General features: G+C 40.5%; 1 protein-coding gene across 1 annotated transcript in view; it reads left to right on the top strand.

Annotated features, from left to right (window-relative positions):
- The window catches only part of meox2a (mesenchyme homeobox 2a), a 38,428-nt gene that overhangs the window by 23,307 nt on the left and 2,346 nt on the right, over positions 1-12,775 (top strand). The window lies entirely within an intron of this gene.

Below are 12,775 nucleotides of genomic sequence, written 5' to 3'. Positions count from 1 at the left end.
GCCAAGGGTAGTACTCTCTTTCCATGCTGTATAGCTCTAAGAATTGATCTCTTACTCTCTCTCTGACCCAGTGATTACTTCCAGTGTAGTGCGAGAGAGTAAACGTTTGCTCATTCCAGCAATCATCACAATGAAGACTGTCTGCAGAGTTTGATCACATACTAGATTACTGATTTTCATCACGAGGAATGATGGTCAGATTGGGTAACATCGGCGTTAATTCTTGATTTCATTTGAAAGTGTACCTGTCAATGCAAAGTCAGGATGGAAGTGATCAGGTAAGATGCAATCAGATGGTTGCTAATATTCTGCCATTGCTCACCTTTGATGAGTCCTCTCAGTTGTGATAGCAGGGGATGTCCACTGAAGTGGCCCTGTTGTTCACACAGGTGCCTAATACAATTAGCGAAACATGTATTGGATGGTCTACACTTTGGCTAGAAAACTGTGTCGATGGTGTTATCACATTGCAAAGGAATAAGTTATGCTAGTGAATTAATGTATGCCTGACAGGTAATATTGCCAGAGGAAATCTGTAAAACTGTGCAGTACATCTAGTCTTATTACTGCCTGTGCCAGTTCAGCTCAATGCCTCATTATATGGCTGTGTTCTCTGCAATAGAGACCTTTTGTAGCTGGTGGGCACTGAGGCACAAGGATGACAAGTTGCTGTAACCTTCAGATTGACGCAAAACATCAGTGCACTGGATGAGAAGACTGCTCTTTATAAACAGAAAATGCTCTCTCCCACTTGCCCCATTCCATATTGTAATTGATCCAGGAAAAGGTATTTAGTGGATTTAGGATTTAGGATTTAGGCTTAAGATTCTTTTGAGGCCAGATGTGCGTGAAGCCTTCTTAGTGAATCATTTCTTGAGGTAGGCTTCAAGCACATGTAGTCTCATATCCTGTTCAGTTATTCTAAATTTCGCATAACTGTCTTTACCATCCATTACAGTAGGCAGATAGTGTGATCCATTTTGTAAACATCAATAGTAAACTTAAAACTTAAGAAGCCAAAAACTCATAATCAATTACCATAGTAGCCACAAATACACAGTCGTTTCATACTTTTATAGAGACCACAAACTCAATCTGTGCTGCTTCAGGATTTCCATCTTTGTGCCCCTTTCACTGTATCTCGTAGGACATTGCATCCCACTTCGAGTTTCTACATTTTCTGAAATGTTGCTGTTGTCCTTTTTGAGATAATAAAGTCACCTTCTCTAACTTTTCCTTCCTGGATTGTCTTTAGAACCAGCTAGGCCTCTATGACTTCTGATGTCTCTTTCTCCTGTTGTTGTCAGTTCAGATCAGTGTCTCATTATATGACTGGGATGCAATAGAGATCTTCTGTAACTGGTTTACACTGAGCTACATCAGTAAATTGTAGCACTCTGTGATGTCTTTCTTAGGATATTTACAGATTTTGAATTGCCCCAAATCTCCATGTAGTTCTCACTTAAAATGTTCAACTCAGTCACTGCTTGATTCAGCACTTTAAGTAATACTGTAACAGCAACAGTCTTGTAAGCACTAAGGTCTTTCCCAGAACTGTCAGGAAGTCTAGAGGAGACTTTGCCCAAATGCAGAGCAGAGGAGATGATTTAGCAGTGAGCGATAACCTTAATAATCAACTGCAAAATAACAAGCCTCAAGGGGCCATGTAACAAGGGAGAACAGATACAAATCGCATGGGCAACAGGGTAACTGAAGGCTAGGACCAACTGGTTGAGGCAGGCTAGTTAGTATGAGTGAAAAAGGACTGTGGATGATAGCTGGGTTTAAATGGGCCGCAGGTGATGAGTTAGAAGTGAGTGGCAGGTGACTCCTGTTACCTGAACGCAGACTTGGAGGAGCCTTCATGTGCAGACCTGACAAGACCCCTCCGCTCCCCAACCCCCATGCCCAACCTCCAACAGTCTTGGATAATCTGGATGGGTCCAGTGGTACTCCTCGATGAGTGATGGGTCCAAGATGTAACTGGGTGGGCACCCAAGACCCCTCCACTGGGCCGTACTGTTCCCAGTCGACACCCTATCCATGACGATGTGAATCCACCAATCAGTAAACTGTATACGATGGACCACCTTCCACCATACTTGTTTCCAAAGGTGCTGGCTCAGCTGGATTGAGTGGCCCATGGACAATGGGCTTGAGGCAGGACATGTGGAAGGTAGGTGAGATCTTAAGGGATTTTGGGAGCTGGGTTGATACAATGGGTAATCTTAATGGGACCAATGAATCGGGGTGACAGCTTGCAGGATTCGGTGTGCAGGGGCAGATCGCGGGTATTTAGCCTGACAGTCCCCAGGCCAGGTGACCTACTGCTGCTCCTATTTCTTATTTTCTAGCTGCATGGGTTCTGGAGGCAGTAATGGCAAAGGTGCTGTAGCCTGAAATTATTCTGGGAATGGAACTGGGGGTCTCTCTGATGATATGGAGGGTTGTTTCACAAGATGCTTGTTAATTTGGAGTGCCAGAGTGAAGAGGCTTTCAAGGTCGATCATCTGGGGAGATAGCTCATCTTTAAAGTGCTCGAAGTGGCACTGATGGCAATGGGCCAGCATTGATTCCACATTCTATCTGTACTCCACCAAGGTGGTCTGAATTCCTCCATGTAATCCAGCACCGAGCGTGAGCCTTAACACAAGTGAAGTATCCAATCCACTCCCCTCTCCCACTTCCCCACTGGTTGAAAACCTGGTGCAACTCTGAGGTGAATTCCTCATATTTATTGCAAATGGTGGTTTTATTGTCCCAGTTAGTGGCAGCCCAAGTCACTCAGTCAAGAAAGAGGTGACAAAGGCAATCTTGGCTCATTCTGTGGAATACAAGAGTAGCTGGAGCTCGAAGTGTAAGTTGCACCAGGACGGTAGGTTACGGTATCAGGTTGGGGATCTGAAGTGAGAGCTCTGTAGCTCAGAGGGAGGAGGTTGACTGCCGTGGGGTGCTGTATCAAGATGGAGAGTTGGTGTAGAGTGGCAAGCTGATGGTCAATGGTTCCCCGCTGCTTGCGGATCGTGGGGTCATGTTGACAGACAGCTTCCTTTAAACGAGCACACTCTGCTGGGTGAATCGATGGTTCACTCATCCTGTCAGGAAGTGTAGACGAGGCTTGACCCGAAAGCAGAGCAACACAGATGATTTACTGATGAGCGATAACTTTAATCATCAACTGCAAAATAACAATCCGCAAGGACCCACGTAACAAGAGAGAACAGATTCTAAGCTTACAGACAACAAGGTACCTGAAGGCTAGGAGCAAGTGGTTGATTTGTGTGAGTGAACAAGGATTGTGAATGAGAGTTGGGTTTTAATGGACTGCAGGTGATGAGATAGAAACAAATGGCAGGACACTCCTGTTAACTGAGTACTCTGCATGTGCGGGCCTCACAAGAACTTGTACAGCCTTAACTTCTGTCCTTCGGTATTGTATGTACCAGACCTAACGAAAGTTGTCACACTATATGGTTCTATACTGAGCCTCTTGACTGCACTGTCCATAGATTTTTGTAATGGCTTTGATGTTGTAATGAACTGGACCCCTCACTTGCACTGTTTGAACATATTATGAACTCATCCTATGAACTGATAGTTGTCGTGGGCTGTCCTTCATTGCAGACATCTCACCCTGCTATGACTTTCGGACTTTACTTTGTAAACTTGTTTCTCAATCCTGGGATGTGCCTCCGCCACTCGTGTGCATCTTAGGTAACACCTTTTTGCAGTATCCCAAGTAGTGGCTCCTAAATCTTCCCAATGGAATACAGTTCCTGATTTCTTTACTTCTGAAGCATCCTCCTATTTGTGGGGTTTAAGTTGTTAAAAGTTCATGTTGTTTCAAATTATGAAATAAATTAACTTATTAAAAGACTTTTCCATGAATGTTAAAGCTTCAAAGCTTAGAAATTAGGAGGAATTAGGAAAAATGTTCTCTAATGAATGTATTATTGCCATTAGCCACCATCAACCCTTTATGTCTGATAGCAATGCGATAAAATTCACAATGATGCCTTGGATTATTTAAACACTGTTCATAATTTAATCATAATAATAATTAGAAGGAACTTTGAAAAGTTGGTTGTTTAGAGTATGAGGCACGTTTAGTTAAACAAAACTGTTTTAATAATTGAAAACCTACAGCTGAAAGTTTGCTGTTTGCCTACTGATACATTCTTCAATTCCTAAACTGTAGCATAGTTTGGTATTTAAAAAGGTAGCCAAGTTATCAAAGTCTTGGTCCACAAGGACAGCTAAGATCCCAACTAATAACTACACTTTAGCTATTTTTTCTCAACAACAGCTTATTTATCATTCTGTAAGGCTTAGGAAATAGAAGAAACATTTGATATTCTGCAACAGCTGAATTAATACATCAATTTTTCATATTGCTTTGCCTCTAATAAGCTTACATGCCCTTGTCTTTATTTATGTGAATAGTTCCACCTGGAAGTTTAATCTTTTCCCCAAAAGACACTGAACCATTTTGGAATTTAATGCAACAAGCCCTAGCTGACAGCAAGAATATTCTGCTATCTTGGCCTGCCTGACTGAGTGGGCCTGTCTCCCATGCAAAGTGCCACAATGTAATCTGATCATTTTTGCACCTGGCATCTACCTCTGCAAACTGGCCAGAAATGCATTTCATATTTCACATTTTCTAATGGCTTAGAAGGTGGTCATTCAGCTTATCCAGTCTATGCTGGCAACTGAGCAATTCCGTTCCAATTATTTTCCTGTGATGTATCTTCACTTGCATGTCATCAGCTCTGTCCTGACTCCCTTCCCATCCACCAACACTAAGGGTAATTTCCATTGGTCAATTAATCTACCAACTTGAATATCTTTGGAAGAGGTAAGAAAACTGGAGCACTAGAGGCACCATACAGGAAGAGCATGAAAATTTCACATGGACAGTACCAGAGATCAGAACTCCAGCTTGCTTGGAGTTAATATGTACTATTTTCCAGCAAGCAGGAGAAAATATCCAGGGTTGGCATCTCTCTCTTCAACCAATCCATTATTAATTATTACATTTCCTCCCACATCAGTAAAGCATAACAGACCTAGGAGCAGGCTTTGACTCTTCATGCTCATTCTGCCATTCGGTATATCACAAATCGCTCGTCCAATCTCAAGGGACCCCAGACCAAAAAAAAACAACTGCTGGTAGAAATCAGGCAGCATTTGTGGAAGCCAAAGGAGAATTGAAACCCTGCACTTGGGAGTGGTTATCCCTTTGGTTCCGCGGGTGTTGCCTGACCTTCTAAGCTCCTCCAACAGGTTGTTTTTGATTTACTCCGGTTTGCAGCATCTGCAGTCTCCTGCATTTCAATAGAATAGAGGTTTAGTCTAAATAAGACACCAATCCAGTGAATGCTCACTGTCTCTATCAGAAGGAATACCCTTCCTTAGAAAGGATTTTGTCCACATACTGAATTAAAAATATTATACTCTAACCTGTCTATATTTCCCTAAACCCTTTGTGCATCCACCCTATGGTTGACTCTGGTACCCAGCTTTGTATCAGTATCCTTGAATATGTTATAGATTGTCCCCTCATTCAAATTATTACCGTAGATTGCAAACTTCCGGGGCTACAACACCATATCAGAGGCACCATTTATTCCCAAAATCTGAATTTGAAATTGACCCACTTAGTTCTACTCCCTTTGCTGTGTCCATGCTAGAATATTACTCCATAGTTTGCTTTTAATAATATCTTGATTGGAACTCTTTTGAAAGTTTTCTAAAGATACAAATGTAGTGCTTTGACTTTATCTATTCTAATAGTTAAAAGTCTCAAAAAACTCTACAGATTTACCAAATATGACTTTTCCTTCATAAATGTTGGTGGACTTTGTCCGTTTCAATTCTTATTCTCTATATGCCTTCTATCCACTTCCTTAATAATAATATCCAGCATTTTCAATACTACTCGTGTAAGACTAATTGGTCTCAGATACAGTTTATTTTCTTCCTCACCTTCCTTAAAAACTCTTATCCAGACTATGGTCAGTAAAAAATGGATAACAAATCTAAGCCTTTCAGATCTCTGCGGGTGAACACTGTAGCCATTAAGCAGGCATTTATGGATTTAAAACTAATAATACAAAATACCCATTCAGTACTTAACAGTGATGATGAGGTTGAATGAATTCACTTCACTGTTTTTTGATATGAAATAGTTTCACTGCATTTTGTGTGTGTTGCTATTCATATTGCCGATCCATTATTCCTTTGGGTTTCTTTGACTTTTTGTCCTATGTATCTATTAAATATTTTAATTGATTCTAGTCTTGAAACATGTCCATACTGTCTCAATTCTTTTCTTGATCTTCTCTGTAAGTACTGTCTATTATTCAAGCTGTTTTCTTATGTTGCTGTTTGAGATGAAATAATTCTTTCTTGTTTTTGGCTCATGTGGAAGGTGTTATTCCTTTTTTTCATCCAAGGACAAGTCATTTTTGGTATTTTGGGTGTTTATTATCCCTGAGTTATCTTAATTACATCTCTGAAAATGTGTTTATTATCTTCAGTAGCCATACTCAAGTAAATATGTTCTAAAATTTTAACATTGTTAAAGTAGACTGATTTTTGTTATGAATTAGTCCAGTGTACCCTCACTAAATGAATGTAATTTTTAAAGGAATCGAGTAAGATCAGCCAATTCACAGGTGATGTATCAGGCACATACACTTAATGTAAAAGTACATTTTTAACCCTTAAGTCTAGTTTTGCTGCGCTAATAACACTACATCACTTTACTGCTTTTAAGCACAGTTTTTAATATAGTAGTAATAATTATAAAATACATTCAAATTTTATTTTTGTTTGAAGCAAAATTTTATGTTTGTGATTATATTTGTGATTTTATATTGGAAAACTGAAGAGTCCTCTAAACTGATGTAATTTCAAGTTTAATTTGTATCTATTTGTGCAGAAAGTGCAAATTCATCCCCTCTACCTCTTACACCTCAATATTATTATTATTATTTTGTTCAGACTAGACACTGCTGACCCGGTGGCATTCTTTTGCATGTAATATGAGGATATCTTTTGCATTTATATTAGCTTTATGAAGTGAATCTGCAGTTTATAAATATTGTTGCAACAACCTAGAAAGATTAATCTGCAGCAGGGAATGGTTGTGGCAAGGAACAGATAATAGGATGCCAGAGAGAGTTAACTACGATTTTCCATCTAGTATAATTAAGGAATAGAAAGCATATGGACTGTACATCTGTGATTTCCTGAGATGGACTCCCTGCTAACACACCCTGTTGGGAATGCTGGACTGGAAAATTGCCTCACTCTTCCTTGAATATAAATCACCAGCATACAAAAACTGTGACTTTTCATCCTTAACATGCAAATTAAAGTTATTTTTTTTTTGCAGTGAAGTAAGTTTCTCTGTTAAAATAAACAAGTAAAAGTTTGGCAGCTTTTAATAGACTTTAAATGAATAGGTCAAGACTTTATTCCTTGGAACGTAGAAGATTGAGGAGAGATTTGGTAGTGGTATACACAATTATGAAAGGTATAGGGTGAATGCAAAGAGGCTTTTTCCACTGAGGTTGGGTAGATGGATAGATAGATGGATACTTTGTTGATCCCAAAGGAAATTACGGTGTTACAGTAGCATTACAAGTGCACAGATATACAAATATACAAATATTACAAGAGAAGTAAGAAACAATAAAAATAATAAGTTACTTCAAAAAGTTTAAAAGGAGGGGTCATCACTTCCCCGGCTGTAGGTTGACTCATTATAGAGCCTAATGGCCGAGGGTAAGAATGACCTCAAATAGGTCTTTGGAGCAGTGTGGTTGTCGTAGTCTAGCACTAAAAGAGCTCCTCTGCTCAGCCAAAGTGGCATACAGTGGGTGAGAAACATTGTCTGGAATTGACAGGATTTTCCATAGAGTTCTTTGTTCTACCACATCCTCCAGTGTGTCCAGTGTGACTCTTGTAACAGAGACAACCTTGCTATTCAGTTTATTGAGCATGTTAGCATCTCCCAGGTTGATGTCATGGCTCCGGCTAGAAGATTGTTCTGGATGAAGGAGAGATCTGCATACTCCAAAGGACCTCATTCTCCTCAGGAACATCTTGTTGGTGCTCCACTCAAATCTATCATCTATGTACAGCCCCAGGTACTTGTAGGTCCTTGTCACATCCATCCCTCACCATCAACAGTAACAGGGGCAGTCAGGTTTAGTCTTCCAAAAATCCATCACCATCTCCTTTGTCTTACTGATGTTGAACTGCAGATGATTCAGCTTGCACCATTTGACAAAGTCCTCCACCAGGGGGCTGTATTCATCTTCCCTTCCTGAGTCATCAGAGAATTTCTGCAGATGACATGACTCAGTGTTGTTTCTAAAGTCCGAGGTGTACAGGGTAAATAGGAAGGGAGCTAATACAGTCCCCTGTGGGGCCTCATTCACTCAACCCTTAAAAAAGAGCCTTTAGATCAGAAGGCAGGGAGGAATTGAAACACATGCAAAGGGAAGTAAAGGAGAAGATCAAGGTGGCTAAAGAGGAATACAGGAGAGAGCGGGAGAACAAGCTTGGGCAGAGTAGCACATGAGAGGTGTGGAAAGGCATGACAAATATCAGTGGCTTCAATCAGCCTAGCTGTAGAGCCTTGGAATACAGCTTTAAATGGGCTGATGAGTTAAACCAATTCTTTAATAGGTTTGACAATTGCCCTCCTGTTCACACCCCCTCAGCACATCAGTCCAGGTGCCAAGGCACCCAATGTTCCCTCAGCACCACATCCCTTCCTCCTTTCTTCCCCCTCCAGTTCAACACATGGATAAATAACACAGGCTACCTCCCTCCTACTATCCACACCTCCACATACCAACTGCTATCGTCCCAATCTCCACCTTTCCTAACCCCCACCTCCCAGCTACTCCCCAGTCATCAGGTGAGAGGGGCTCTGGGGAAACTCAGACACGGCAAAGCATCGGGACCGGATAGTGTGAAACCCCAGTTGCTGAAGGAGTGTGCTGAGCAGCTGTGTGGAGTTCTCCAGCTCGTTCTAAATCTGAGTCTCAGTCTGGGAAGGATCCCGACTGTGTGGAAAACATCATGTGTGGTCCCAGTACCTGAGAAGGGCCAACCCAAAGTCTTGAATGAGCACCATCCAGTGGCCCTGACCTCACATATCATGAAGACCCTAGTGAAGCTGGTTTTGGCTGACGTCTGAACACTGGCCAGATCAGCCCTTGATCCCCTGCAGTTGGCCTACCTGGAGCACAATGGAGTCGATGATGCTGTCATCTACCTGCTGAACAGAACCTACTCCCATTTGAATAAGCAGGGCAGCACTGTGACGATCGTGTTTTTTTGATTTCTCAAGTGCCTTCAATACCATACAGTCCTCATTGCTGGGGGAAAAGCTCCATTCAATGCAGGTTGGCTCTGTGGATAATGAACTACCCGACTGGCAGACCAGTGTGTGTCAGACATGGTTTTAAAGTTTAAATGGAGTGAGGGGAAACTTCTTCACTCAGAGGGTCATGAGAAAGTGGAATGAGCTGCCAGCACAAGTGGTGCATATGAGCACAATTACAAAGTTTAAGAGAAGTTTAGATGGATACATAGATGGTAGAGGTATGAGGGCTATATTCCTGCTTTATGCAAATTGTTTGTTAGTTTCCACCAATTTCAATAAATTTTATGGCAGCCATTATGAAAAGTCCCTGATCAAGTTCTGTTTCGCATGTTTTATAAATACAAGTGATTCTTCAGATGCTGGAAATCTTCGGCAACACACATAAAATTGTGGAGGAACTCAAGAAGTCAGGCAGCATTTTATGGACACGAGTAAACAGTTGCTGTTACAGGCAGAGACATGTCATCAAGGCTGGTGAACTGTTGACTGTTTGTTCCCCTCCAGAGGAGCTGCTTGACTTGCTGAGTTCCTCCAACATTTTGTGTGAGCCTATGCATTTGGCAGTTAGGCAATTTTGATGATTTATCACTGAAATGTATTCAATTTGTGATGGTTATAAAATCCTTATCACTTCTTTCAACTTTGCCGCTTAGCTGTGCAGCCTAAAGGCAGGTGTCATGCAGAAGCTCAGCACTTTCTCATGAGGTGAGAAGGGAGCATAAAAGAACTAACGAAGGGAAACCATCTTCAGAAACCTCCTTTATTCATAGGCCTAGAGTAGCCCGGAAGAAGCTTTGGAACCAGGAATGACTGGAGATGAAAAACAAACCCAGAGAAAAAGAATACTGTTGTCAAGATGGAGTACGGAGCAAAATTTCCCTTCTGCTTTTAATTTTATACTTGCTCTGTATTGGCATAGTTTCCACTTTTCCCTTCAAATTGTATCCAGACCATCTGCATGGTATGTACACCTTTATTTAAGAACTTTATTTATTCATTTATTGCTCAAGGCAAGGCTAACATTTTTGTTTGTTTAAACCCACTGGCTCCTGAGCAGTGGAGTTATACTGTAGATAGGCCATCCTGGATAAGCACAATGGATTCCATTCCATGAAGCATCTTAGATAGCTTTTTTTCACAGACAGTCCAGAGGTTTATCATGATTGTTACCATCATTGAGAACAGGTTTTTCTAAAAAGATTTTTTTTTAATATATTTAATTACTTCATTTTAAATTGCACTCTGGGATTTGAACTCATGTTTCTCAATCATTGGTTCAGAACTTCAGCACATGCCATCCAATAGTTTGATAAAATGGTTGATCAGTTAATAACTGTTGCTGCCTGTAAGGAGCTTTAGCATGTTCTCCCTGTGACCACATGGGTTTTGTTTGAGTGTTCCAGTTTCCACCCACAGTCTAAAGACGTACTGGTTGGTTGGTTAATTAGTCATTGTATATTGTCCAGTGACTAGGCTAGGATTAAATTGGAGGATTGCTGGGTGGCACAGCTTGATCAGGCATAAGGACATATCTTGCACTTTATCTCAATAAATAAACAAACTTCAGCTCGATGGGCAAAAGGTAGACTTAGTGCTGTAAGTACGCAATGCATTTACAGTAGTTTAGAAAAATAATCACTAGCTGCTCCAGGTGACAGCTTCTTGAATACAAAGTGATCCCAGTGATTGGCCTGAGTATTCCTGTGGCAGTCTGAACACATGTTTCCTCTTCTGTGACAGTAGTAATGTCTGTCACAGAGACTAATGATCTCAACAGATGTCCAGCCCAGTAGCATGTCAGATAATACCAAGCAGGCAGTTTAGTTTAAATCAGGAATGTCTGGCTTGAGGTCTAGAAATAGCTGATAACTACATTTTGTCAGCTTGTCTAATCCTGCAGGATTAAACATGGATATAATAAGCAAGTAGATCATAATTATATAAGAATGTCCTAATAAATGATCATAATTTATGAGGGAAACACGTTGCAGTAATTTTACATATCATCAGTATTCCGTTCATTATATGGGTTTGCTTTCTTCTTTAATTATTCGACCAGACACAACACTAAGACAAATTAAAAGCTTTGTTTTATCATTTCATGTACTTTCTTTCCCCTCATATTTTGTGTATTATTTTGCTTATAATAGTATCTGATTCTGGAAGGCAAACGGGAAATGTATTTTTTCGAGAGCATAGAGGCTTCTTCCCAGGGCTGAAATGGCTAACACGAGGGGGCATAGTTTTAAGTTGCTTGGAAGAAAGTACAAGGGGGATGTCAGAGGTAAGGTTTTCTCACAGAGTATGGGGGGGGGGGGTGTGTGGATTGCACTGACAGCGATGGTGGTGAAGGCAGATTCAATAGGATCTTTTAATAGACTCTTAGGTAGGTACATGGAGCTTAGAAAAATAGAGGGCTATGCAGTAGGGTAATCCTAGGCAGTTTCTAGAGTAGGTTACATGCTCGGCACAACATTGTGGGCTGAAGGACGTGTGATGTGCTGTAGATTTCTATGTTCTGTGTTCTATAGCTATTTCCAAATAAGTACTCCACAAATAAAGATACCTGTACTTGTTATCCCATTGATATAGATGAATTATATACTGTAGCTAAAATCCATTCAACCTATTGAGCAACGTCAACTTTTCCAAAAAAGTTTGGAAACAAACTTCGATTCTTAGTTCCCCAGCTCTGTAAATGACCATAAGACACGAGATCAGAATTAAGCCGTTCAGCCCAACAAGTCTGCTCCACCATTCCATCATGGTTGATAATTATCCCTCTCAAACCTGCTCTCCTGCCTTCTCCCCGTAACCATTGATGCCATTTGCAATTTTTCAGACATCCAGTACCATTCTAGAATAGAATAATTCTTCAAAGAACATTACTTTAGCAAATCTAAACTGGATGCTCTCTAAAATCTAGAGATCCTTCTTAATGCTCAGGTTTGGAAACAACATTTTACTTAAAGATTAAACAGTGGTTTGTTTATGCATTTGTTTTGAATTTAGTGGTAATTTTCTCTGGTTTCATCTATTATGTGTAATTTTGTAATCAAATTGACTTATGTGAGCATTGCAATGTCCAGCACTTTTGGTACTCTGGTTTAAAACAAAAAGCATCTCCAGGTTGGTTTTTAATATTCTTAGGTAACTCCTATGTCCCATCAATATGTTGAGTTCTAACCTCAGGAGAATTCTTTATAAGCTAATGATATTTTCTGTCATAGTTATCTGTAATCTCTGTGATTGACATGGAAGATGAATAGTAGTTCTCCATAATCGCATATTATCTATTTCATGGCAAATAAAAATTGGAATGACAGCATATCAACTGGCTTGGTATGGGCTGTTTTGCGCAAAATA

Source organism: Hypanus sabinus, chromosome 6 (genome assembly GCF_030144855.1).
Source record: "Hypanus sabinus isolate sHypSab1 chromosome 6, sHypSab1.hap1, whole genome shotgun sequence".
NCBI lineage: Eukaryota > Metazoa > Chordata > Chondrichthyes > Myliobatiformes > Dasyatidae > Hypanus > Hypanus sabinus.
Note: the sequence above shows the minus strand (reverse complement) of the source record. Positions and strands in the feature narration are given on the sequence as shown.